This window comes from Tamandua tetradactyla, chromosome 16 (assembly GCF_023851605.1).
Source record: "Tamandua tetradactyla isolate mTamTet1 chromosome 16, mTamTet1.pri, whole genome shotgun sequence".
NCBI classification, from domain to species: Eukaryota; Metazoa; Chordata; class Mammalia; order Pilosa; family Myrmecophagidae; genus Tamandua; species Tamandua tetradactyla.
The window spans coordinates 1,522,154-1,549,545 of NC_135342.1; the positions used below are offsets into that span (position 1 = coordinate 1,522,154).

Here is a 27,392-nt window from a genome sequence, read left to right on the forward strand (position 1 = left end):
TATTTCAGTGCCTAGTCTGAAAAAATAATAGTTTCAGTTCTTTGAAACTCTAAAATATATTTTCCTGATATCTGTTCTCTTCATTTTCATAATGAAGTACTTTGCTATGTACATATCCTTAGAATTATAGGGAGTTCCAGTTCACAGCCCATTGAAAGGACTGACCTGCCTTATACACCTCCAGGAATTCAGCTGATGAAACAATTTGAACCAACCAAGGAATAAAATCCTATTGTTCCAGAGATTTTATTTTCATATGTTTGTTAAATGCTGGATTATAGTATGGAAATGTTTTTAAGAAATCATTTACGTATATAGATCAGTGTTTCTTACAAGTAAAATGCTAAAATGAGCTGCCTGTAGTTGGTACAGATTATATTTCTGAGTTTTTTAGAATATTGCAACGTAACAACACAAAAAAAATGTTTAATTTATGCAAAAAGTATCTTCATAAGAATTTGATGGGACTTTTAAAAGAATAAATATTTGAGAAAAGATCTGGTTCCCTTACACCACAGATACTGTATTATCTTTTCATAGCATTAGGTGCCTTGTATTTTAAATCTGTGACAAACCATGACAAATTTTTAAAGGGGAAGTATTATTGTAAAATGAAGAATTATGTATTTCTAAAGGCTGTATTGCTGTAAATTTTATTGATAAAGCTTTGCTTAATTTAGAGTTTTAGAGAACTAGTCACTCTTCAATTAAGAAATTTTCATAATGGAATGATTTAAATTGAAGTGATAAAAAGTATTATTAAAATAAAATGCTTAAAAATAAAAAATATATAAATTGTTGCTGTATAATAAATATCTGATAGTGAACATCTTGATAGCAAAATGAACAAAATATTTATTGCTTTTCACATACATATTTTTCCCTATAATTTTAAATTTCTAATTCTTTTACTATCTTCTCCTCAACCTTTTTCAAAGGTGAGAGACATCACACACATTAATCTCATGGAGAGAAATAGTTACAAAGATGACCTCAAGCAGCAGTCGCTGCTGGCAGTGTTTTCTCTCGCCCTCTTGTGCAACTACAGTCACTCTTCCAATAAAGTGAGCTAAATGTTTGCTAAATCACTGACGGACAACCATGCTGTAATGGGCATTCTAAGGTTTGTAATGAATACTTTTCAAATATAAAAGGTGCTCCATTTTGAGAATGTATATTTTATTTGATGTTTTGAGTAAAAGGCAAATGTTTGACAAATAATTTTATCTAGTCCTCTCAAAAGTTTTCTGAAGTTGTAAAAAGTCAGCTTAATAAAATTTCTAGCACTTAAACATTTCATTGAGGGCTAGATGGCATATGTAATATACTAGCATATAAAATTAACACAATGCATAAATAGATTCTATAATGGAGCACTCTTAACCTTTGCCCCTCTAGTTTTTAAATTGAGATTAATTTTATTGATCTCATCCTGCTGTTTGGTAGCAACCTCGTTTCAGATGATCCAGACAGAATTTCTATCACGATGGTAAAAGAGCATGAACACACCACCTAATTAATTTTAATTAAACTTAAAAAATACCTACAGTAATATTTAGATAGTCATTGTAAAGTTACTTAACTGTGTCATGTTCAGATGGTATGTAGCAGCTAGTAATGCACCTGGCACAGAAGTGATACTCAAAAAATAGTTGCTGAATGAACGAAAGAGAAAAAAAACTGGCTTTGGTTATGCAGACTTTAGTCACTTTCCAATTTAAAATAAAGTCAGTGTATAAACAAACACTGCACGCTGCATCAAACTCTGCTGTAAACAAAAATAACTTCAAACAGAAAAATACCTTTGTTAATGACAGGTAACTGATGTACTGCAACATCTTTTAAACAGTCCACAAATTCCATGCTGACATCACTCTTTCATCCACATACCTAAGATCTGATGATCTGATGCTCAGATTAACAATCACAGAAGGAAGACCAAGGTGGAGGCAGAGTGGCCGAACCATTTTAGAGCAGAAATTTTTAGTTCATTGATCACTGACTACCATCTTCATTTCGCAAAACTATCGATGAATAAAAGACAGGCTCTATCCCTAGGTTATATATTTTTGAAAGCAGTAGCTTAGCTTTTTAACAATAACAACCAGGGAGATATGAGATTAGGAAGGAAAGAGTTAAAGGTGTCCCACATGGGATAAGAAGAGCAAGTCGGTGACCAATTCTATTTTAAAATCTGACCGTGGGACTAGGTCAAATATTTCTTTGGCATACGCATTACTATACATTGGACTAGCAAGCATTTTTAAAGTATGGGGTTATATATATTTTTTGAACCAAAACTAACGTCAGGGTGTAGATTGCTAGTATCCTCCCTTAGAGCCTTTAGTAAAGGACAAATGCAATTTGCAACATATGCCAAAATCCATGTGTAGTATACACCTGTCATTACTGGCATAAAAAGATGTAACTTAAATAACTTGAAATGACCTCATGCAGTGGTGATACCACAGAGGGAAGGGAAAAGGTATTTACATAAGAAAATATTTGGCTTTCAGAAAAAAAAGACAGTAAACCTGGGAATCCTGCCCTGGCAGTAAACACATACCACAAAGCACTGAATGAAAACTAGTCAAAATGTAAATTAACTATAACTTGAATGTTTAAAATTTAATAAAAAACATAAAAATGGAAAAAATCCATGTGTTAAAGGGAAAAAAGTGGCCTATAAAACAGACCAATCTAACTTGACATCCAAAGTAAATGCAAGAGATTCACAAAATCATAACAGCAATGCAAACTATGTCAAGTGCCAAGTACCCTTTGATACACAAGCCAAAGCAGCTATCACACTCATTTCCAACAGCATAACAATATTCATTGATCAACTCAGGCATTCTTGGGGGGTAAAACAGTCAATGACAGCTCAAGTCTCCAAAATGTAAGAACATATTTATTTGCAGAAGCATCATGTGATCTGTGAAGTCATGTCTCATTTTAATGCACATTAACGTAAGATCTATCAGTGCAAATTTATCATCCTCCAAATGTAATACTTCCGAATGCCGTTCCTCCACATAGCTTCTGGTGGTTTCATCTTAGCCAATACTATTTAGATGAAGAAGGGGAAAGGAAGTGAGTCCATCGGGGACTACCTGATGTTGTTACTTAACTGTGCTAGGTATTCCTGTAGCTCTCTCGCAGCCTGGAACCTGCCATAGTGCATCTTTGGGTTGGCACTCTCATCCAGCAGGACCTTGAGTTGCCCCCCTTTGGTGATGTCACTCGGCGGGTCGTGAAGGAGCCTCCCAGAGGTGCCGCGCCAGGTGGCATGTCTGGACAAGAGGTTCTGACAAACAGCGTAGTAGTTGTGGCCCACGGTGACACGAGCACAGAGGATTTCTTTTGAAAATGATAAGCAAGCCTTCTTATCACAGCCATCAAATTTGCTTTCATACCACACATCCCAGTTTTCAGGTTTGTCTGTGAAAGGGGGAAAAGCAGAAAGAAAAATATACTTTAAAACAGTGTTTACGTTGCTTCCAAAAATGTAACATTTCACTAATTAACATAACATAACAGAACAGCATCTGTTCTTAAGCTTGTATTATAATATACGACTAGACACAGTAATTCACAGAAACCCTGGACCCCAGCAGTGCCGGACAGAGGGGTCAGATATGGTCCCAACTGTGGAAGGATCAGGCTAGCAGGGGACTTTCCATCATACATGAATGTACCACACAGATGCATGACACAATACAACAGAGCACTGCAGAGGTCAGCAGCACCCCCCGCGGAGCCACCCAGGCTGCACAGAGACCATCTGATCCAGGTCTCACAAAGGCACGGACTAAGGGGCTCGTCCAGCTCATCCTGGACACCTGGAGGTGATCACCGTGGCTGGAGTGTGAGACAGCACTACACAGGCTAGAGAAGGATGCCACCCTCACATGGTGATGACTGTGGTTTATGTCACAGAAAAGGCATCTCTGGGCTGACGACTGGAGGGACTAAGATGATAACAGCAACTAAAGAAGGTTCAGAAAGAAAAGCCAGAATGGAGGAACACCTGTGACAAAATGGACAAGTGGGTACATGAATCAAGTCTAAAGTTCTAGCTGGATGAATGGCAGACAGCATAACAGTGACAGCTCAACCAGCCGAAGGTTAAAATAAAGAAAGTAAACACAGAGCAGCTAGGAGGTGACGGGAGTGTCTGAGACACAACTAGACATACAAATGTGGAACCTGTGACTTTGAGGTCAGAGGTACAGTCCACACGTTTAAAACCCAGCAGCAGGTATTTGCTTGATCAAATCAAAGGAATGAATAAACCTGTATAGGAAAATATGTTCACAGTGAAGGACAAAAACAAGGGCAGACCCTTGAGACTTAAGGCATTGGGAGAGGAGAGGCCAGTGAAAGAAATGAAAGAAATTCATTCATTTAGTAAATAATTATTTGAAGTTCTACTCTGGGACGGACAAGGGTATAAAATAAACAAAACAGATGATATATGGTACTGGCTTACACTCAAGTGTAAAACAGACCATTACGCAAGTAAATAGACATACATCATAAACTGTAAAAAAAAATAAGCTGGGAAGGGAACAGCAGTTTCTAACAGTGGAAAGATTTGCGAAGGAAACAGATCTCTCTCCTGTGAGACCTGAGGGTCAGGGGAGGTGTCTTAGGAGACAGCACTGAGCTGAGGCTTGGAGGGAAGCAGCCAGCTGACCACGGAGGAGAGATGAGGCCGTGGAGGAAACTGCGGGAGGAAGGGCTCATTCACAGAGCAGAAGGCCGCTGGAGCTGGAGCACCCTCGGACAACAGACAGAGGGACATTAAAAATGAAGTCTAGTAGGGCCAAGCCACACACCTACACCACGGTGAGGAGCTCAGGTTTATGAGAACAACAGCCAGTCCATTAAAAGCATCACGCAGGGGGTGACAAGACGAGACTTATTTATTTTAAATGGAACTGTGTGAGCAGTTGAGGAAAGCCAAAGGAAGAAAGAATTTTAAGAAGTTGTTACTAGTTCAAGACACATCATGAATTTGCCACTTGGTGTTGCTAAGGTCAAGGCAAACTCGTAAGTGGTGTTCACCAGAATGAGGAAGGAATGGGGGCCCAGGGGGCGAGGGCAGCAGAGTGAGCACCACTTCTAAAAACAGCTGAGGGTGGGTCGTGCATTTCCTAATTTAACTTGTAGGGTCAGTTTAGTTGAACACCATAAGTGCATGGAATCCTGAGTAGGACATGAGATTTTGTTGGTTTGTCCAGGTTAGGATGATGCCCTGATATATCCCAGAGTAATTTCAGTAGTGAACAAAGAAGTATTTGCAAAGTGCCCCTGGGAGACTGGGGAGAAAGGAGGGAATATTCAACTTCCCCATTTGGAGAATTTCTAATATTCTCACAAGCAGTGGAGACAACCAAATCAATAGGCTGGACCCTTGATCTTGGGGTTTCCTCCTATGAAACTTATCTGCACAAAGGACAGGCTAAGCCTACTTGAAATTAAGCCTAAGAGTCACCCCCAAGAGAATCCTTTGTTGCTCAGATGTGGCCTCTCTCTCAGCCAACATGACAAGCAAACTCACTGCCCTCCCCTCTGCATGGGACATGACTCCCAGGGGTGTAAACCTCCCTGGCAACATGGGACAGAATTCCTGGGATGAGCCAGGACCTGGCATCAAGGGATTGAGAAAGTCTTCCTGACCAAAAAGGGGAAGAGAGAAATGAAACAAAGTAAAGTTTCATTGGCTGAGAGATTTCAAACAGAGTCAAGAGGTTATCCTGGAGGTTATTCTTATGCATTAAATAGATAGCCCTGTTTAGTTTATGGTGTATTGGAGTGGCTGGAGGCAAGTACCTGAAACTGTTGAGCTGTGTTCCAGTAGCCTTAATTTTTGCAGATAACTGTATAACAACATAGCTTTTACAATGTGACTGTGTGATTGTGAAAACCTTGCATCTGATGCTCCTTTTATCCAGGGTATGGACAGATGAGTAAAAAAATATATATGGATTAAAAATAAATAAATAATAGGGGAGGATAGGGGTAAAATAAATTGGGTAGATGGACAGTCTAGTGGTCAATGAGAGGGAGGGGTAAGGGGTGTGCTGGTTTGAAAGGATGCATGTCCCCTTGAAAAGCCATGTTTTAATCTAAATCCCATTTCATAAAGGCAGAATAATCCCTATTCAATACTGTATGTTTGAAACTGTAATCAGATCATCTCCCTGGAGATGTGATTTAATCAAGAGTGGTCGTTAAGCTGGATTAGGTGATGACATGTCTCCACCCATTTGGGTGGGTCTTGATAAGCTTCTGGAGTCCTATAAAAGAAGAAACATTTTGGAGAATGAAAGAGATTCAGAGAGAGCAAAACAGAATGACATAGCCACAAGAAGCGGAGCCACCAGCCAGTGACATTTGGAGATGAAGAAGGAAAATGCCTCCCGGGGAGCTTTATGAAACAGGAAGCCAGGAGAGAAAGCTAGCAGATGATGTCGTGTTCACCATGTGCCTTTCCAGATGAGAGAGAGAAACCCTGAACTTCATCATCCTTCTTAAACCAAGGTGTCTTACCCTGGATGCCTTTGATTGGACATTTCTACAGACTTGTTTTAACTGGGACATTTTCTTAGCCTTAGAACTGTAAGCTAGTAACTTATTAAATTCCCCCTTTGAAAAGCCAGTCTGTTTCTGGTATATTGCATTCCGGCAGTTAGCAAACTAGAACAGGGGGCTTGGGATGTATGACCTTTTTTTCTTTTTTCTTTTTATTTCTTTTTCTGGAGTCATACAAATGTTCTAAAAAATGATTATGGTGATAAATACACAACTATTTGATGATACCATGAGCCACTAATTGTACATCATGTATGGAATGTCTGTGTGTGAAGATTTGTCAATAAAAATAAAAATAAAAAACAGTTGAAAGGCAAGGAAAAGCAGTAGATAGAGTAGTAACTTTAAGGGTAGCTGGACACTGTTTTTGTTTTGGGGGAGGGTTCTCATACATACTGTCCATGGAGGGGGCAGGAGTCGATGGGTACCAAGGGGGGAGGGACGCTGAAGAAGATAACTGATGCAACAAGTTCTCCAAGAACTTTTATTTATTTATTTATTTATTTATTTTTCTTTTTATATTACTTGCTGTCATGGTTAGGGACATATGTCAACTTGGCCAAGTCGTGGTACCTGCTTATCTGATTGGGCAAGTGCTGGCCTGTCTGTTGCAATGAGGAGATTTCATAGGATTAGGTCATGATCACGTCAGCTGCACCCACAGCTGATTCCATTTGTAATCAGCCAAAGGGGAGTGTCTTCTGCAATTAGTGATGCTAAATGTAATCATGGGAAGCCTTTTAAGAGGACTCAGAAGAGACAGGTGCCATTCCTGCTTCGGCTGGTGAGCCTCTCCTGTGGAGTTCATCCAGACCATCCATCAGAGTCGTCGGCTTCACAGTCTGCCCTGTAGATTTTGGACTCTGCGTTCCTCCGGTCACGTGAGACACTTTAATAAATTTTATATTTGCAAGTGTTCCCTGTTGATTCTGTTTCTCTAGAGAACCCTAACTAATACATCTTGGTACCAGGAGTGGTTCTTAAGAAACAGAATCTTAAAAATGGGTTTTTATGAATGGTTTTCTACTCTGACTGGGCTCAGAGACACTAAGGACTCTGATTCCCATAATCAGAATGACACTCCCAATCCATGGAGTGAGTTGGCAAAGGAGATAGTCAAAATATCATCATTCGATTCTCCTAATGCTTCGCTTGTACGAAGCCAGACTCCGGGGGATAATGTTTTTCACACCTTTACAGAGTTTTGTAGAAATAAGAGTTATAGAGATGTTGGTTGCTTGTTGTTAGATACACTGTCTACATTAAGGGGTGAAAGGGATGGGCTTAAGGCTTCAAACGAGAAGCTTAAGTGCCGTCTGAAAGATGTAGACGTTTCTATGAGTATCCTGAAGGAAAATCTTATTTCCTGCAGCCGTAGACTTGAGATCTCTGAAAATCAGACTCAGAAACTTATTGTTAGAGTTTCAACTTTACAACGTAAACTGAAATCTCAGTCTTGCATGGTGTCTGCCGTTAAAGTGAGGGCACTGATTGGAAAGGTGTGGGACCCTGAAAAATGGGATGGTGACGTATGGATTGATAATGATGTTGGGGGCGAGGCTGAAACCCTAGGCCTTGCTGAGTCTTCTCTAGATAACCCTGTAATAGTCTGCCCTGAGACATAGCCACCCCACCTCCAGCCTGCCTTGAGGAATTGGCCACCCAACCTCCTTCTGAAGGGATTAGCCCTAGAGTGATTAATCCTGTTTCACCAGATGAAACTGCAAATTAAGGCCCTGAAGCAAATGGCTTGGAAGATATTTCTAATTCTTTTCATGACCCCCCCCACACCCCTCATTTCTTCCAGACCTATAACTAGACTAAAGTCCCAACAGGGCCTTAAAGGTGAGGTACAAAGTATCACACATGAGGAGGTACGTTATACTCCAAAAGAACTGTGTGAGTTTTCCAATTTATATAGACAGAAATCAGGGGAATATGTGTGGCAATGGATTTTAAGAGTGTGGGATAATGGTGGGAGGAATATAAGGCTGGATAATGCTGAATTTATTGATATGGGCCCACTAAGCAGAGATTCTGCATTCAATGTTATAGCTTGAGTGGTTAGAAAAGGTGTTAACAGCTTGTTTGGGTGGTTGGTAGAAACATGGATCAAAAGGTGGCCAACATTACCTGAGGTTGAAATGCCAGAACTGCCCTGGTCTAATGTAGATGAGGGGATCCAGAGGCTTAGAGAGATTGGAATGTTAGAGTGGATTTATCATGCAAAGCCTGCTCTTACACCCCAGGAATGCCCAGAGGATGCAACTTTTACCAGAACAGTGAGAAATAAATTTGTGAGACTAGCTAAAGAGCTAAAGAGCTCTGTGGTTGCACTTCTTTGTAGGTCAGATATTACTGTAGGAACTGCTGTCACTGAGCTGGAATCCTTAAACAAAATGGGGATGACTAGATCCCGAGTTGGCAGAAGCCAGGTGGCAGCACTTAATCGCCAAAGACAGGGTAGACCCAGCTATTATAATAGACAGCAAACTCAAAGGAGGCATCAAAATTATATGACATGCAGAGATTTGTGGCATTGGCTAGCAAATTGTGGGATACCTAGAAATACAATAGAAGGGCAGTCTACTAAATTCTTGTTGGAGCTGTATAAACAAAAGAGTTCTAGGTCAAGTGAACAGAAGTCTAACCTGTATTACAAAAACACACAGTCACGGCCCCTTAATCAATTTCCAGACTTGAAACAGTTTACAGACCCTGAGCCCCTGGAATGAAGGGGAGGCCAGGTCCCTTTGGGGGAGAAACCTGTTACACTGCCACAAATTTATACTGTTAATCTTCCTCTAAGTCTTCCCCAAGGAGACTGACGGCCTTTTACCAGGGTAACTGTGCACTGGGGGAAAAGAAATGATCTGATATTTCGGGGATTATTAGACACTGGTTCAGAAGTGACATTAATTCCAGGGGACCGAAAACGTCACTCTGGACCACCAGTCAGAGTGGGGGCTTATGGAGGCCAGGTGATCAATGGAGTTTTAGCTCAGGTCCATCTCACAGTGGGTCCCCAGACCCATCCTGTAGCTTTTTCCCCAGTTCCAGAATGTTTAATTGGCATAGACATACTAAGCAACTGGCAGAATCCCCATGTTGGTTCTCTAACTCATGCAGTGAGGGATATTATAGTGGGAAAGGCCAAGTGGAAGCCACTAGAACTGCCCCTACCAAGCAAAATAGTAAATCAGAAGCAATACCAGATTCCTGGAGGGATTGCAGAGATAACTGCCACTCTTAAGGACTTGAAAGATGCAGGGGTGGTGATTCCCACCACATCCCTATTCAACTCTCCTATTTGGCCTGTGCAGAGAACAGATGGGTCTTGGAGAATGACAGTGGATTATCGTAGGCTCAACCAGGTGGCAACTCCAATTGCAGCTGCTGTTCCAGATGTAGTATCATTGCTTTAGCAAATCAATACATCCCCTGGTACCTGGTATGCAGCTATTGATCTGGCAAATGCTTTTTTCTCAATAGCTATTAGTAAGGACCACCAGAAACAGTTTGTTTTCAGCTGGCAATGTCAGCAATATACTTTTACTGTCCTACTTCAGGGGTATATCAACTCTCCAGCCCGATGTCATAATCTTGTTCGCAGAGAACTTGATCGTTTCTGCCTCCCACAAGACATCACACTGGTCCATTATATTGATGATATCATGTTGACTGGACCTAGTGAGTAAGAAGTAGCAACTACTCTAGATTTACCGGTAAGGCATTTGCGTGTCAGAGGATGGGAGATAAATCCAACAAAAATACAGGGGCTTACGATAATCCACTGTCATTTCCAAGACCCATCTGTTTTCTGCACAGGCTAAATAGGAGAGTTGAATGGGGATACGGTGGGAATCACCACCCCTGCATCTTTCAAGTCCTTAATAGTGGCAGTAATCTCTGCAATTCCTCCAGGAAACCGGTATTGCTTCTGATTTACTATTTTGCTTGGTAGGGGCAGTAAAATTTCTAGGTGTCCAGTGGTGTGGGGCATGTCAAGATATCCCTTCTAAGGTGTAGGATAAGTTGCTGCTTCTGGCCCCTCCCACAATCAAAAAAGAGGCACAACACCTAGTTGGTCTTTTTGGATTTTGGCGACAACGTATTCCTCATTTGGGTGTGCTACTCCAGCCCATCTATCCAGTGACCAGAAAAGCTGCTAATTTTGAGTGAGAACCTGAACAAGAGGAGGCTCTGTGACAGGTCCAGGCTGCTATACAAGCTGCTCTGCCACTTGGGCCGTATGATCCAGCAGATCCAATGGTGCTGGAAGTGTCAGTGGCAAATAGAGATGCTGTCTGGAGCCTTTGGCAGGCCCCTATAGGAGAATCACAACGCAGACCTTTAGGATTTTGGAGCAAAGCCTTACCATCTGCTGCAGATAACTACTCTCCTTTTTAAGAAACAGCTTTTGGCCTGCTACTGGGCCTTAGTAGACACTGAACACTTAACCATGGGCCAGCAAGTTACCATGAGACCTGAGTTGCCTATCATGAGTTGAGTGTTGTCTAACCCACCAAGCCATAAAGTTGGGCATGCACAGCAGCACTCTATTATAAAATGGAAATGGTATATACGAGATAGAGCCAGAGCAGGTCCTGAAGGCACAAGTAAGTTACATGAAGAAGTGGCACAAATGCCCACAATCTCCACTCCTGCTGCCACATTACCTTCTCTTTCCCAGACCAGAGCTATGACCTCTTGGGGAGTTCCTTACAGTGAATTGACTGAGGAAGAGAAAACTCGGCCCTGGTTTACAGATGGTTCAGCATGATATGCAGGTACCACCTGAAAGTGGACAGCTGCAGCATTACAACCCCTTTCTGGGGTGTCCTTGAAGGACAGTGGTGAGGGGAAATCCTCCCAGTGGGCAGAACTTCGAGCAGTTCACCTGGTTGATCATTTTTCTTGGAAGGAAAACTGGCCAGAGGTGCATTTGTATACTGACTCATGGGCTGCTGCTAATGGTTTGGCTGGATGGTCAGGGACTTGGAAAGACCATAATTGGAAAATTGGTGACAAAGAGGTCTGGGGAAGAAGTATGTAGATAGACCTTTCTGAGTGGGCTAAAAACATGAAGATATTTGTGTCCCATGTGAATGCACACCAGAGGGTGACTTCAGTAGAGGAAGATTTTAATAATCAAGTGGATAAGATGACCTGTTCTGTGGATACCAGTCAGCCTCTTTCCCCAGCAACTCCTGTCATTGCCCAATGGGCTCATGAACAAAGTGGTCATGGTGGTAGGGATGGAGGCTATGCATGGGCTCAGCAACATGGACTTCCACTCACCAAGGCTGACCTGGCTACAGCCACTGCTGAGTACCCAATCTGTCAGCAGCAGAGACCCACACTCAGCCCCTGATATGGCACCATTCCCCAAGTTGACCAGCCAGCTACATGGTGGCAGGTTGATTACATTGGACCACTCCCTTCATGGAAGGGGCAGCGATTTGTTCTAACTGGAATAGACACATACTGTGGATATGGGTTTGCTTTCCCTGCATGCAATGCTTCTGCCAAAACTACCATCTGTGGGCTGACAGAATGTCTTAACCATCATCATGGTATTCCACATGGCATTGCTTCAGCTCAAGGAACACACTTCACAGCAAATGAAGTGCGGGAATGGGTGCATGCTCATGGAATTCTCTGGTCATACCATGTTCCCCATCATCCAGAAGCAGCTGGATTGATAGAACGGTGGAATGGCCTTTTGAAAACTCAATTATGGTGCCAACTAGGTGGCAAAAACTTGAAAGGTGGTAATGTTCTCCAGGAAGCTGTGTATGCTCTGAATCAGCATGCGCTGTATGGTGCTGTTTCTCCCATAGCCAGGATCCATGGGTCCAGGAACCAAGGGGTGGAAAATTTTGTCTTCCTGTCCCTGCTACCCTGAGTTCTGCTGGTCTACAGGTTTTAGTTCCAAAATGGGGTGTGCTTCCTCCAGGAGAAACAACAATGATACCACTGAACTGGAAGTTAAGATTGCCACCTGGTCACTTTGGGCTACTTATGCCTCTGGATCAACAAACCAAGAAGGGGATTACATTATTGTCTGGGGTAATTGACCCTGACTATCAGAAGGAAGTAGGACTGCAACTACATAATGGAGGTAAAGAAGAGTTTTCTTGGAATATAGGAGATCGCCTGGGGCGTCTATTAGTACTACCATGCCCTGTGATTAAAATCAATGGAAAACTTCAACAACACAATCCAGGCAGGACTACTAATGGCTCTGAAACTTCAGGAATGAAGGTTTGGGTCACCCCACCAGGCAAACAACCACGGCCAGCTGAAGTGCTTGCTGAGGGTAAAGGGAACATGGAATGGGTAGTGGAAGAAGGTAGTGATAAATATGAACTTCGACCACGTGATCAGTTATAGAAATGAGGACTGTAATCCTGTTTTGTTCAGGTTATACTATTTAAGTTGTAAGATATCAAGTTTAAGAATGAATGTTGCCCAAGTATTTGCACCCTATTCTGGAGAGATTTAATGTGTTTCCAGTTATATGCAGGACAGTTGAGTATTGTCAGGTAAAAGAAAAAATGTGTGCTTATTTGTTTTCATTTGGAAATTAAGTATAGTTTAAGGTGATATATATATATAGGTGCCAAGTTGACAACGGGTGGACTGTCATGGTGAGGGACATATGTCAACTTGGCCAAGTCGTGGTACCTGCTTATCTGATTGGGCAAGTGCTGGCCTGTCTGTTGCAATGAGGACATTTCATAGGATTAGGTCATGATCATGTCAGCTGCACCCACAGCTGATTCCATTTGTAATCAGCCAAAGGGGAGTGTCTTCTGCAATTAGTGATGCTAAATGTAATCATGGGAAGCCCTTTAAGGAGGACTCAGAAGAGACAGGTGCCATTCCTGCTTCAGCTGGTGAGCCTCTCCTGTGGAGTTCATCCAGACCATCCATCAGAGTCGTCGGCTTCACAGCCTGCCCTGTGGATTTTGGACTCTGCGTTCCTGCGGTCACGTGAGACACTTTTATAAATTTTATATTTACAAGTGTTCCCTGTTGACTTTGTTTCTCTAGAGAACCCTAACTAATACACTTGCTCCAAGAACTTAAAGAAAAGCCTACTGTGGGGGCTACAGCATTCACAGATGCAGGGACAGCAGGGGGGAATGGAACACAAGGGCAGGGCGCTCACTCCTTGCACCATGAGCTTTGAGGCCGATCAGGAGGTCATCAGCCTAAGCACTGGGGAAAGCAGGTACTGAGCAGATTCCTGCTGGGATCATGCAGACATTAAGTGTCAGCCAACTCGACTGTCACATTCACTGCATTCCCCAGGCACCACCCATCTTTGGTCTGCATTTATCAAGGGATCCTCAGGAGGGAAATAGGGGATTAAAAACAAAGATCTGCACCACGGAGCAACAACCCTTCCATTTCTTTTCCTAGATGGATGGTTTAGAGAACTACAGGTTTTATTCCTGACTTTGAAATTCCTATGGCATGTCATTTTCAAAATGCCTCAGGCACCCTGCCCACAGGGTCCCATGAAAAGCTCTCAAATAAATGGAGAGCAAAGTTTTGGGTAAGAACTAATCATCAGAATGTCAAACCAAGTCAGACCTGCAGTGCAGCAAATCACCCAGTTAGTTTAAAACAAAAACAAAACCATCACTGCAGAGACTGAGGGTAAAAGGCCCAACACAGCAGTTTTCACAACAGCAGTGCCATCTCTGCAGCAGCTAGAAAGTGTGCAAACATAGTCCTGCACTAGACGCCCGACCACAGGACACAGGGCGCATCGTAAAAGGTGCGCATAAACACACACAGGCACGTGAACACACACACACAGAGGCATGCACATACACACACAGGCACGTGCACACACACAGAGGCATGCGTACACACACACAAGCATACGTACACACACAGGCATACACACACAGGCACACACACACAGGCGCACAAACACAGGCGCACAAACACAGGTACATACACACACAGGCACGTGCACACACACACAGGCATGTGTACACACACACAGGCACGCGCACACACAGGCACATGCACATACAAGCACACGTACACACACACAGGTACGAGTGCACACACACAGGCATGTGTACACACACATAGGCACACACACACACAGGCATGCATGCACACACACAGGCACGTGTATACAAACAGGCATGCAGGTACATACACACACAGGCACAGTACACACACATACACACACACACATCTGGCATACCTGTGTTGTCAGGGCCCAAAGGATATTTGAGTAAACATGGAGAAATAGCATTAAGAACACAAGTATGATGTCAGTATTTGTTGGCTGACGTGACAGCTGCCCCCTGAGGAGGTGAGTGTGGGTCGAAGGTCGTTCACGCGCATGGCCACACGGATGGCGGGGGTGGGCGCAGGAACGACGCCGCCGTCACACACTTACTTTGTCTAATCAGGCTTTTGTCAGCAACCAGCACGTTCTCGGCATCCACGACGATGACCTTGCTGTCCCTGGGGCCGACGGCAAAGTTGTCGAGCTGACATCCAGGAGGTAGAGCGCGAACTCGATGTTGTTGTTGGTGAGCTGCTCGGCGATCTCCATCAGCTGCCAGGCGAGGTCCACGTGCTTCTCCCACAGCGCGTGGAAGTAGCTCCAGAGCTCCTCCCCCAGGTAGCTCACGGCCACCATTCTTCCACAAGCTCCCAGGTATTTTGCAAACGACCAGCCTTCATCGGACGGGAAACTCTGTAAGACAAGGTTCTCAGTATCATGAGAGACTCCCACGAAGACCCCTCAACACACCCCCAGCTGCTCTCCTTCGTGATGCTACTCGTGCGCCCGGGGATTCTCACACTGGTGACAGTCATCGTCAGAGGTCAACCTCATTTCCCGAGTCATCACTACGGACCACACTAAGGAGTGAGTTCCACCTGAGTCGTCAGTCACTGAGAAGTGACATGGGTCCCTGGGGAGCGGCTGCTAGGGTCACCGAGTCCACCTGGGCAGGGAGGGGTCAGGGCCACCCCTGGGACGGGTGTCCAGCCACAGCCCAAGGTCTCTAGGTGACACGCCCACCGCCCAGTGCCGCGGTCCCATGGCTGTCTTCCTTCCTGCACCGCTGGCCCCGTCTTTTCTGCTCGTCCTCTCTGGCTCGGCCTCAAAATGACTTATTCTCCTACTCTGAGAAACGGTTCCTAGTAGATTCTGCAACTACTGAGAGGGTTATCACCCTACAACAGACTCTTCCCACGACCCTGGACCAGGCATTCCAGCGAGTTGGGGAAAAAATTCCAAGCTACTGCTTCCATAACTACTGCAGAGGAGTAAAAGCAGAGGGAGAAGACAGCATTGTAACTATAAAACAAGACAAGACACCACAGAATATGTGTAGCCTGCTGCCACTGCCAAAACACTGAACAATCTACACAGATTTAAGGACGAGAATGAGGCTTTTATTCTGTGACCCTTAAGAAAACTGATATTATTTTTACCCTGGGCTTCAGAAAATCCTAAAATCTAAATAGTATCAACTTTAACACAAAAAAGATTTTTAGAACTAAATTTCATCCTTCATCTCTAACCATTTTCATTTGTGTCCTTTTTCAAATACTTTTCAATTGAAGGAAAGAGCCTTTCAACTTAGAACAGTTTCGACTCTAAATGTTTGGAGGCATTCCACTTCATTGTTCAGGGTTTTTAAACAGGCTTTTGTGCATGTCATAAATTAACATATGTCAGGTTTTTAAAAATTAAATATTAATTTATATTCACTTTTCTATTGCTCTATTTTTTTTAAAAAAAATTAAGCTAAAGACAACCCAAAGAAGATGTCTTATAGAGTTTCACTACAAATATAACATTTTGAGGCCACTTCTACCTCTGCATCTCACTAGCTGTGTTACTATGGCAAAGTTTAATATCAATGTAGCTGCAAAAATATTTGACCCCTAGATTCATCAGAGCAAGTGAATGAGCAAAGGGAAAAAGGTATGAAATGTGTTTTGTAAATTGAATATTGCTTTACAGAACTGCTTATATAAAACACTTTTATACTTTCAATTTAAGTCAGTTAAACAAGAAGTCCAGACATTCATCAAGAGATGTGCTTATTTCTTATCACCACTGAAACACAATTATAAATACTGGACACCTATCAAACAGCCAGGAACCTACCCTCTACTCATTTCTGATTTCAATGGCATGTACAAATCAGTCATCCAACTATATACTAAATGCCCTGAGAAATGTGTAGGACATCCAGGAACACTGAAAATGCAAGAAATTAAAAACCTGGTCACATGTACACACATACACTCATTATTGTAATGTGCCTTTCTTTCATTTAGGTAAGCACCACAAAGCAAATTCCAAATGCTGAGACAACTATTAATCTATGTAGATCAAAACTAAATGGCCTTATAATTTATATGGTCAATAAAGGGGATATAAAGTCAAAGCATTTTAGAAGTGGAAGGTACCTGCTCATTTTTTTTTACCAGCCTACAGCATCATTTGGGTGAAACCACACTAGGAAGAGGCCAGCTCCTGCTGGGTTCAGACGACATTCTGACCAATCACTGTAACCCCTCTGAAAACATAAAGTCTGTATAATAAGACCCTTCAATTCAACATCCTTGTGTTTTCGGAATTCAACACGTCTGAGATTTTAGGGTAGTAAAATACATACTACACAGTACATGTTGCTACAAGAGTCTGCAACAGCACCCTAGAAGAAAACAATTAGACTGCAAAATAACATAAGATTGTCCACTCTAAGTGGGATGGATAAAGGCCTCATAAACTGCCTCACATCAATTCAAACACTTTTTCTTTTTAAAAATCTTAGAAAATCTATTTTTCTGCAGGATTTTTAAATTTTGGAATTGGAGATAAGACATTGCAGTTTAGACCACATGTCACTGACTGTTAAAAGCAGCTGGATAAAAGGGCTGTGAGAGTGACTGTGGAGGGAAAAGAATACAGACTGTGAATTTAGAACCCCTAGATCTAGCCTAGCTCCACTGTGAAATGCCAAGTGAGCAGTTACGGACAGTGAGGCACCCACCCTCAGGCCCCCTGTGCAGCCTGAACTGGGAAGCTGGTTATTAAACACACACACAGGCGCATGAAATGGGCTCTGAGTTCCTCATCAGGGAGAGGGAGCGCCCAGAAAGAAGTCAGAGGCCTACATCAGTCTGCACAGCCAAGGTGAGCTGCGCTGTAGAGGACGAGGAGAACGCACAGGCTGGGACAGGGCAGTGCACACCCCAGGTTCGTACTCAAGACAGAAACTGCTCAGAGCTGGGAAACAGCCAGCGTCGTGCAGAGAAACAGGGTGTCTGCACACACAGGGAGCAACTCAGAGAGTAAAAGACCAACTCCTCAAAATGTCTCTGGGCTACGAAAACCAAACACATCAAAACCTCACCACATACTACAAACTGGAATCAACTCGTATCCTGTGGTTCCCAACACCGTCACTAGGAGCCACACTTTAATAACACGCTGGGTCCTCCCAGGTGGCAGGGCCAGTTTATTCCACACATCACAGCCACCAGGAGAAAGGAGACATGGAAGCATGAATCAGGACACACAAAAAGGCACCTTTTGGTTTTATTTGTTATTTTCTTACTTAAAGAATGGCATGAGACTGATCGATTAAAGTAGGATCAACTTCAAAATAAAATGTCAGTGGCTGAGAGATTTCAAACAGTTGAGAGGTTATCCTGGAGGTTATTCTTATGTATTATATAGATATCCCCTTTTTATATGGTGTAATGGAGAGGCTGGAGGGAAGTACCTGAAACTGTAGAGCTGTGTTCCAGTAGCCATGTTTCTTAAAGATAATTGTATAAAGACATAGCTTTTACAATGTGATTGTGCAATTGTGAAAACTTTGTGTCTGATGCTCCTTTTATCCAGGGTATGGTTCAGATGAGTAAAAAGCATATGGGCAAAAAAGTAATAATAGGGGGGATAAGGGGTAAAATAAATTGGGTAGATGGAAATACTAGTCGTCAATGAGAAGGCTTTTTCTGGAGTGATACAAATGTTCTAAAAAATGATCATGGTGATGATTAACACAGCTATGTGATGATACTGTGAGCCACTGACCACACACCATGCACTGAAGGTATGTGCATGAAGAATTATAAATAAAAATACTAAAAAAATTAAAAGGTCAACTTCAAAAGTGCTTGTGTTCAATTACCTTTTTTTCTTAATGTGACCAAACATTAAAAGCAGGGTTTATATAGTATTTTTTTAAATATGGGCAGGCACTGGGAATTGAACCCGGGTCTCCGGCATGGCAGGAGAGAACTCTGCCACTGAGCAACCGTGGCCCGCCCTATATAATAAATTTTAAAGCTCACAATTGCTTTCATTCAAGAGATAAAAAATACTTTACTACCATTCACTACCTCACAACATTCCATTAAAAGGAAACATAACTTTGCAGTTTACTAAAGAGATTAAATGAATATAGAACAAGTCACTATGCAAGACTGGTTTTAAAAATTAATAAATTCCTAGCATACAATAACTTAAAATCTATTCATAATCAGAACATATGACTTAAAACCTACTTATTAGGTTTTCCACAAAACTGGCATTTTTGTGCAAAAAAAACCCAAAAAATTTCAACTTGAGCACACTCTTAGAAAGTAAATACTATCCAAAGCACAGAAAATGCCAAGTTCAATTTAAGTTTTAAGATTATTTTCTAAAGCTCAAATATGAATGGCATCCCATTGTAGTTACACACATTATAACAGTTGCTCAATGAGGTTAGTCAACTGTCCTGTTGATGGACTAATGTGTTCGCCGTTTATGAACTGTCTACAGGGCAAAAAGAGTAAAATCACTAAGATGATTTAAGGGTTACCTAATTTCTGCTATAACTCCTGTAAGACCTCAGCTTCGTGATTTATAAATGGCAAGGAGAGGTCAAAATCTATTGCAAACACTGTAGAATTTTAATCTCAAGATTTCTGTGTCAAGGAGATAATTCCAACATTATTAAGCAATGCCTTGAAAACAGTAAGGTTATGACATTTTGCTGAAAATCATATCCAACAACTGTATCTAAAATAGGAAACCAATGTCAAAGCACATCAACAAAAAAAAGGACCTGAATTTATAGAAATAAATCAACTTTTAGAAGAAATAGCTTTAAAAATGCCCCTCCCAAAATCACTTGCCTTCCAGATTTTGTCATGAAATATGCATCCATTAAACTAGTCTCAACCTAGCCTCCTTACCTACTGCCCATTTTCACACCAGCAGTGTGGGCCACGTCGCTAGGTTGAAACGTACACCAACGAGCACCATACTCGAACATATGTCCCCAGTGAAAACAAAATTCCAAAGAAATAAAAAAAGGCTTCTTTTGGCCCCAATAACCTAACAATGCTCCCCGCCTCGCTTCAGGCAAGATGCGCCTCTTTATGACACATGGACAGCGCCGACTTCCCTGGTTCCTTTCAAACAGCATCTCAGCTCACAAGGCAAAGACCAGGGGGCCGAGCACCTCTCCAGCCGCCTGGCTTCAGCCGCCCAACAAGCAGAACCCCAGCTGCCAGCGCAGGCCACGCCCCGTGCAGGCCCCTCCCTGTTCAGGCCACGCCCCGTGCAGGCCCACACCCCATGCAGGTCCATGCCCCGTGCAGGCCCCTCCCTGTTCAGGCCACGCCCCGTTCAGGCCCCTCCCTGTTCAGGCCACGCCCCGTGCAGGCCCCTCCCTGTTCAGGCCACACCCCGTGCAGGCCCACAGCTCATGCAGGCCCACACCCCATGCAGGTCCATGCCCCGTGCAGGCCACTCCTCACGGGAGAGAGGCAGCGTCGGCTGAGGTGCTCAGGCCACACCTAGGTGGGCTTCATTTTCCCTCTTCTCATCACCTAACACATCGGCCAATCTTTTCGGCTCTGTATCCAAAACCTACAGTCTGCCTCCTTGTTGCAGCACTTTACCCCAGACAAGCAGCCCTCTTCTCTCAACCACTGGGAAGCTCCCCGAACTCCTGCCCTGCCCTCACCCCCATTCCACAGACCTGGCCCTGCCAAAGCACCTGCGCTCTGCAGGGGGCCCCTTGGGAAGGGCCCAGGCGGGTGACGGGGGGACCAGGTGGGCGGCAGGGGACCAGGCGGGCAGGGGGCCAGGCAGGCGGGGGCCCTGTGGGTAGGGGCCCTCGCCTGCGCCCCACCTTGCAGCGGCCTGAGTGCCTGCCAGTCCCCACCCAGCCCTGCCCCGCTGCCCTCCCCGCCAGGCCCCCCTCTCCGCAGCACCCCCTGCCTGGCCCCCAGTGCTGCTCCCTGAAAGTAGGCCAGCTTTCCCTAGAGGCTCTCCGAAGCACAGGCGCAGTAGCCCCTTCTGGCTTTGGACTGAAGTTAGGAAAGCGGTTTTATTTCTTTACTTTAGAGTTAAGTTTCATGAAAGACGCTCAAATGTCAGAAGTGTCAATGAAACCTAAGATGAGAAAACAATAAAGAAAACCTCGAAACTTAAGCTTATCAATTTATTAGACAAAAGCGCACTCCCTGCCCCCGCCCCCTGCCTGCAGCCCACCCTGCAACCTAAATGCAGGGGGTCCACCACAGCGGACGCCCCTCGCCGCCCCCACGATGCCCCCCGACCCGCCGCGCCACGCGCTCCCCCTCAGGGCCGCTCTGCTCGGACTCCAGGTGCACAGAGACGGGTAGGGAGGGCGTGGGCAGGGAGGCGCGGGGCCCCTACAGCGCGGCCACCGGGGTCCTGCCCCAGCAGGCCAGCAGCGGCGGGGCCACGGCATCTCCCCCGCACGGGAGGATCTCACGCGGTGTCCCTTCCGAGGAAGCAGGCCCACGAACACGACAGCACCTGTCGGAGGGAACCCAACAAGGAAGCGGCCAGCACCTTTAGTTGACCCCTAAATCTATATTTTAGGCACTGCACTTGAGAGAAACATTCTTTTCCGGTAGAAATGACTGTTTAGGGACAAGAACAGTAACATTGCGTTAAGGTTCTCTAAAAGGCCCTCCCTCACTGTAGGGAGGGCTAAGCACAGGCGTGGCGGACACAATCACAGCTGCTTTCACAGTGACCCGTCACCCCTAGAGCCTCAGCACACCTGAGCAAAGGCACGGGGGCCCAAAGTCACCTTCACCTCACCTGGGGGCTAAGACACATGCAGTCCTCACCACGCCCAGGCCTGGCTGCAGCATGTGCTGTGAACGCATCTGCAAAACCCAGACGACCGCCTAACCCCCTCTGTGAGTCAATAACTACACGCTGTAGTTGGAGGAAACCCTACTGAAACCACGATTCAGAAAACTAAAGCTCTACATACAGAAAACAAATTTCCACTTCCTCTCAATAGAAAGCCAATTTTTTTTTCATTTGGTATAAACAAGACAATTACTACAATCTCCAAGGCAAAAACTCAGAGGACAATCTGGGCTTCAGGAAATTCAAACCATTCTTTCTCTCACACACGCGCACATGCACACTCACAAACACACACCTGGAAATTAATAGAAAAACTACAACTACAAAATTTATCAGTAAAACAAGATTTTTACAAAATAACAGAAAACTTATTTTGCCACATACTTCAACACCTCAATTTTTTAGTATTCCAAGAATGCTATTATATAATGTGAAAGCAACAAAACCACTTTTGCTCCAATTTTTTTTCACATGTACACATACTCGGCATTTAATACATCTCTCGGTGACACAGAAATGTGAGAAAGAAACAAAGAAATCAGAGCAAAAGATGAAAGTATTTGCTGGCATTATCTTGTTGCTTGATGTTTATATATATATATTTTACAAGATAATTATTCTACCCTAGAACAACTTTCATTAGAGTTAGAGAAACTATTTATCCAACAATAGGAACAGAGTTATTTATAAGCCCATAACACTTCACACTGAGAAATCTATTTTACAAATCTGTATAGCCATAACTAAGGTATGTGTGCACACATTTTACAGATATTACGTCTGTGCCTCCTTTTAAAAACATAATAGAAACCACTATTTTTGAACTGTTTCTTAAAATCAGAAGAGCTAAGTTTAAAAGACTAAAAATATATGCATTTTTCCAGAACAGGAAAAGAACTTTCTTTAGTACCTTAACAACAGAAACTTTTTTACTTTGGAATCATATTTACTGAGCTGCAACTGTTGTGAAGAATTGTTTGACAGGCAAGTTAAAAAGGATTTTTTACCCCAAATAGTTAATTTTTAGACAAAACTGTACAAGAAAAATCAACTGTCCCAAAATTCCAGGAGCAGTTCTCTCTCCTGGAAAAAAAGGGGAAGTTCCTCTTTAAGGTGTAAAACACACATATCTCTACCCTTGAAAAGTTTTTAAATATACATGAACCAAAATATAAATAAATGGAGAGAAAATGTGGGTGACAGTTTTTCTACCATTACCAATCAATATTCCAATATAACCATAAACAGCCCAAAAGAGCTTACGATGCCTAAATACTAAAATCTGTATAGGTATGTCTAACAAAATCATGATGATTTAACTTATACATCTTTGTACCTGATTACAGCATTTTCAGTTCCCTTTAATTTTAGTAGTTCTCTAACATCACCAAACTGCAAATTAGATTGTTCATACTGACTAGTTTTTACAAGAATCAAGTGGTCCTTCTAGGAATTCTATGAAAACCTCTTATGGATTTGAAAGTAAGCCTTCTTATTCTACTTAATCAACATTACAATATGAATGCCTGATCCCAACCAGCCCAAATGTGCATTTCATACGGTATGAACTTAGCTATAAAATATTAGTACTATTCCTGTGAAATGGATTGCTTAAGTTAAAACTAAATTTACAAATATCAGTCTACAGTTTTGATACATACTTTTGTTCATATATGAAAATCAAACTTTCATCCTTTAACCCATCCAGCTACTCACAAAGCAAATGGGTCATTTCGTTTGTTACAATAAAATAGTCATAATTTTTTTAAGTTACTGTTTATCACTAAAGATGAAAACAGATAAAGAATGGAAAGTTAAGTGTGAGAGAAAAGTTTAAAAGGAAGCAAAATATAAGCACACTCCACTATCTCAAATATAAAATAAACTGAAAATGCCAAGATAATGTCTAACGTCAAAAAAACAAGTGTAATCAATCAATTGCCGAAGTTTCTCATTTGCAGTTGTCAGGACTGTATTTACAAAGCACTGGGAATATTAGGTTCTTTTAATACTAATTCTAATATTGAACATTGGTTTCTAATGCATCCATACTCAGAGTTACCTGGTTAAAACCCTTCTTTAAACTGGCAGTGTTTTAAGTGCAGGGAATGTGCATTTGTTTTGCAAACACTAAGAGAGCTTGCTCCTTACCAAATAACAGTTCCCAGAGAATTTGACAGACTATCTACTTCAGCAAACTACACGGCTACAGCTTTCTCCCAGGACCAATCTCGTGAATATATAAAAATAAAATAAAAAAACACGATTTGTTTTTCTCAAATAGGAAAGGCCTAAATGGGGGGGGGGTTCAATTTACGTGTGTACACATGATAAATAAAGACTTGACATTTAAACGCTGACTAGTTTTGGAATTTACTAAATAAAATGAATTTCTTCGAAGGAAGCCTAACCTGTTTCATATACTATTCACTGTTAGGAAATAAGCAGTATTTAATATACAATCTGCAATCTAAAAGTAACACATTACATACCTGAAAGCAGAATTCAACACACAATCTGCATCTAAAATTAACACATTAATAACTTCAAAAGTACTAAAAGTGTTGTTTATGAAGCAAATGTTTATTCTGTGTTAAAATTTAGCTGAACTAATCAAATGAAGCTGGTTTCTGCAGCTAAACTGGTCAGCAGAGAACTGGAGAGAGTAATAAACATTGAACATTCCCATCGCTGCACTTTGGAATAAAAAGTGGGAGAAAAACCAAACCACCCTGCCAACCCCTCCGGCCCAGGATCAGCGCTGGGAGTGCGGAGAGGGCACCGGGCATGCCCACAGCACCTGCGATGGGCCGTTAGCCTCTCTTTCTGCTCGCATTTGAAATACCGCAGAACCCAAGGGAAAAGCGAAGGAAGCTTCTCCGCGGTTACCCGGGAGAACCCGCGCGAGCTGGACACCAACTCCGGCCAGGCCAACGAGCTATCCCCTGAGCTGACAGCGTCTGTTCCAGGGTCGCTGTCACCAACCCAGGCCCTGAGAAGGCACGTTTCATCTCCAAGAAAGTCATGAGCGGCAGAACAAGGGGGCCTCGTCTCCCTGCCGGGCAGCGCCCGGGCCCGGATCAGCTCCGGCCTCCCGCGAGCCCCGCCGGGCGCCGCCGCACTTTCTCCTCCTCCTCCTCGGTCCCATCCCACCCACATCGAGCCTTTGGACGACCTGCCCTTGACCACTGCCCCTTGCTCCGACCTTATTTTCTTCAGTTTGTCCCCCAATTAGCTGTCCGGATGACCGCGAGGCAGTGGGTCTAAGCCCGGCCGGTGCACAGGGAGGTGCGGGGCGGTGAGGGCGGAAGGGGGCCCTGCAAACACCTTGGGGAGTCCGCGATCCGGAGAGGGGGGCAGGACGGGGGCTGCAGAGGAGCGGGGGAAGGGGGGTCCCGTTGGGGACAGTGGAGGTGTGGGGACCGAGGGAGCCCCAAGGGGGACAGTGGAGGTGTGGGGACCGAGGGAGCCCCAAGGGGGACAGTGGAGGTGTGGGGACCGAGGGAGCCCCAAGGGGGACAGTGGAGGGGCGGGGAGCGGGGGAGCCCCGCGTGGGGCAATGGAAGGGCAGAGTAGTGGGGGAAACCCGCGGGGGGGTTAGTGAGGGGCGGGGAGCGAGGTAGCCCCGTGGTGGACCGCGGAAGGGCGGGGTACAGTGGAAGGGAAGGAAGCGGAGGAGCCCCACTGGGGCAATGGAAGGGCAGAGTAGTGGAGGAAACCCGCGGGGGGGTTAGTGAGGGGCGGGGAGCGAGGTAGCCTCGTGGTGGACCGCGGAAGGGCCGGGTACAGTGGAAGGGCAGGGAGCGGGGGAGCCCCACTGGGGGCAATGGAAGGGCAGCGCAGTGGGGGAGCCCCGCGGGGAACAATGGAGAGGCGGGGAGTGGGGCAGCCCCGCTTGGGGCAGTGCAAGGGCGTGGGGCAGCAGAAGCGCAGGGCAGTGGGGGAATCCCGCGTGGGGCAGTGGCGGAACAGGGCAGTGGACGTCGGCCGTGACGCGCGCCCCGCCGCTCGCGGCTCGGCGCTGAGACGCGGGGGAGCCCGGCGTGGCGGGGTCCGGCTGGCCGTCCCCGCGCCCGCCGCGCGCCCACCTGTAGCACGAGCGGCTCGGGGTTGAAGGCCAGCGTGAGCAGCAGCTACATGCGCTCGGCGTCCTGGAGGTTGCGCAGCAGGAAGCTGCCCGAGTCGCGCGTCTCGGCTTAGCGGCGCACCAGGCGGTCGAGCAGGCGCTGCGAGGGGCAGTGCACCAGGTCCGACCAGCCCTCCACCGCCTCGGGCGTCAGCGGCCGCTGAGACGCGCGAACTCGGTGCTCGGCATGCCCTGCAGCAGCTTGAGCGCGGCCGGCCGGTGGCCCGCTTGCAGATGCTCTGGTCCAGCTGCGCCAGCTCGCGCTGCGCGCCCAGGCCCTTGAGCACCGGCGGCGGCCGGCCTCGCGGGGCTCAGCGAGCTGCGCGAAGTACACATTCTTCACGTTGAGCGCGTCCGGCAGGCGCAGGCGGCCCCACGTCTCGAAGGTCAGTTGCCCGCCCAGGAAGCGGCGGCACCAGCTCATGCCGAAGCCCCCCGGACACTTATTGAGCTGCGGGAAGCGCCGGTGGGCCAGCGCGTTGCGCTGCCAGGACGCGAGCAGCGACGGCGAGTGCAGCGCCACGAGCACCAGCACGCTGCCCAGCGCCGCCAGCTTCAGCGAGCGGGACAGGCGGCCAGCTTGGGCGGCACCAGGCGCCACATCCCGCCCGCCCGCGCCGCCCCGCGCCCGGACCGCGGCGGGCATGGGAGGCCGCGGGGCGCAGAACGAAACTGGCGCGGGCGCGACTTCCCCCGGCGCTAGTCTCCACAACTCAGGCCTCCCCTTCATTCAAAGGGCTCTGGGTCTGTAAACTGTCTCAAGTCTGGAAATTGATTAACGGGCCGTGTAATTCAGATTAGACTTCTGTTCGCTTGACCTAGAACTCTTTCGTTTATACAGCTCCAACAAGAATTTAGTAGACTGCCCTTCTATTGTATCTCTAGGTATCCCACAATTTGCTAGCCAATGCCACAAATTTCTATGAGTCATATAATTTTGACTCCTGCTTTGAGTTTGCTGTCCATTATAATAGCCCCATCTACCCTGTCTTTGATGATTAAGTGCTGCCACCTGGCTTCTGCCAACTCGGGATCCTGTCATCCCCATTGTGTTTAAGGATTCCATCTCAGTGACAGCAGTTCCTACAGTAATATCTGACCTACAGAGAAGTGCAACTACAGAGTTCTTCAGGGATGATGGTGCTAGTCTAGCAAATTTATTTCTTACTGTTCTAGTAAAAGGTGCATCCTCCGGACATTCCTAGGGTGTAAGAGTAGGCTTTGCATGATAAATTCACTCAAACATTCCAGTATCTCTTAGCCTCTGGATCCCCTCATCTACATTAGACCAGGGCAGTTCTGGCATTTCAACCTCAGGTAATGTTGGCCACCTTTTGATCCATGTTTCAACCAACCATCCAAACAAACTGTTAATACCTTTTCTAACCCCTTGAGCTATAACACTGAGTGCAGAATCTCTGCTTAGTGGGCTCATATCAATAAATGCAGCTCGATCCAGCCTTATAT

At 44.9% G+C, this 27,392-nt stretch overlaps 1 protein-coding gene and 1 pseudogene across 1 annotated transcript in view; both read right to left on the bottom strand.

Moving 5' to 3' along the window:
- The window catches only part of LOC143658530 (zinc finger protein 671-like), a 526,356-nt gene that overhangs the window by 304,079 nt on the left and 194,885 nt on the right, over window positions 1-27,392 (bottom strand). The gene's annotated exons all lie outside the window — the stretch shown is intronic.
- On the bottom strand, window positions 3,110-26,528 carry LOC143658535 (divergent protein kinase domain 2A-like; annotated as a pseudogene).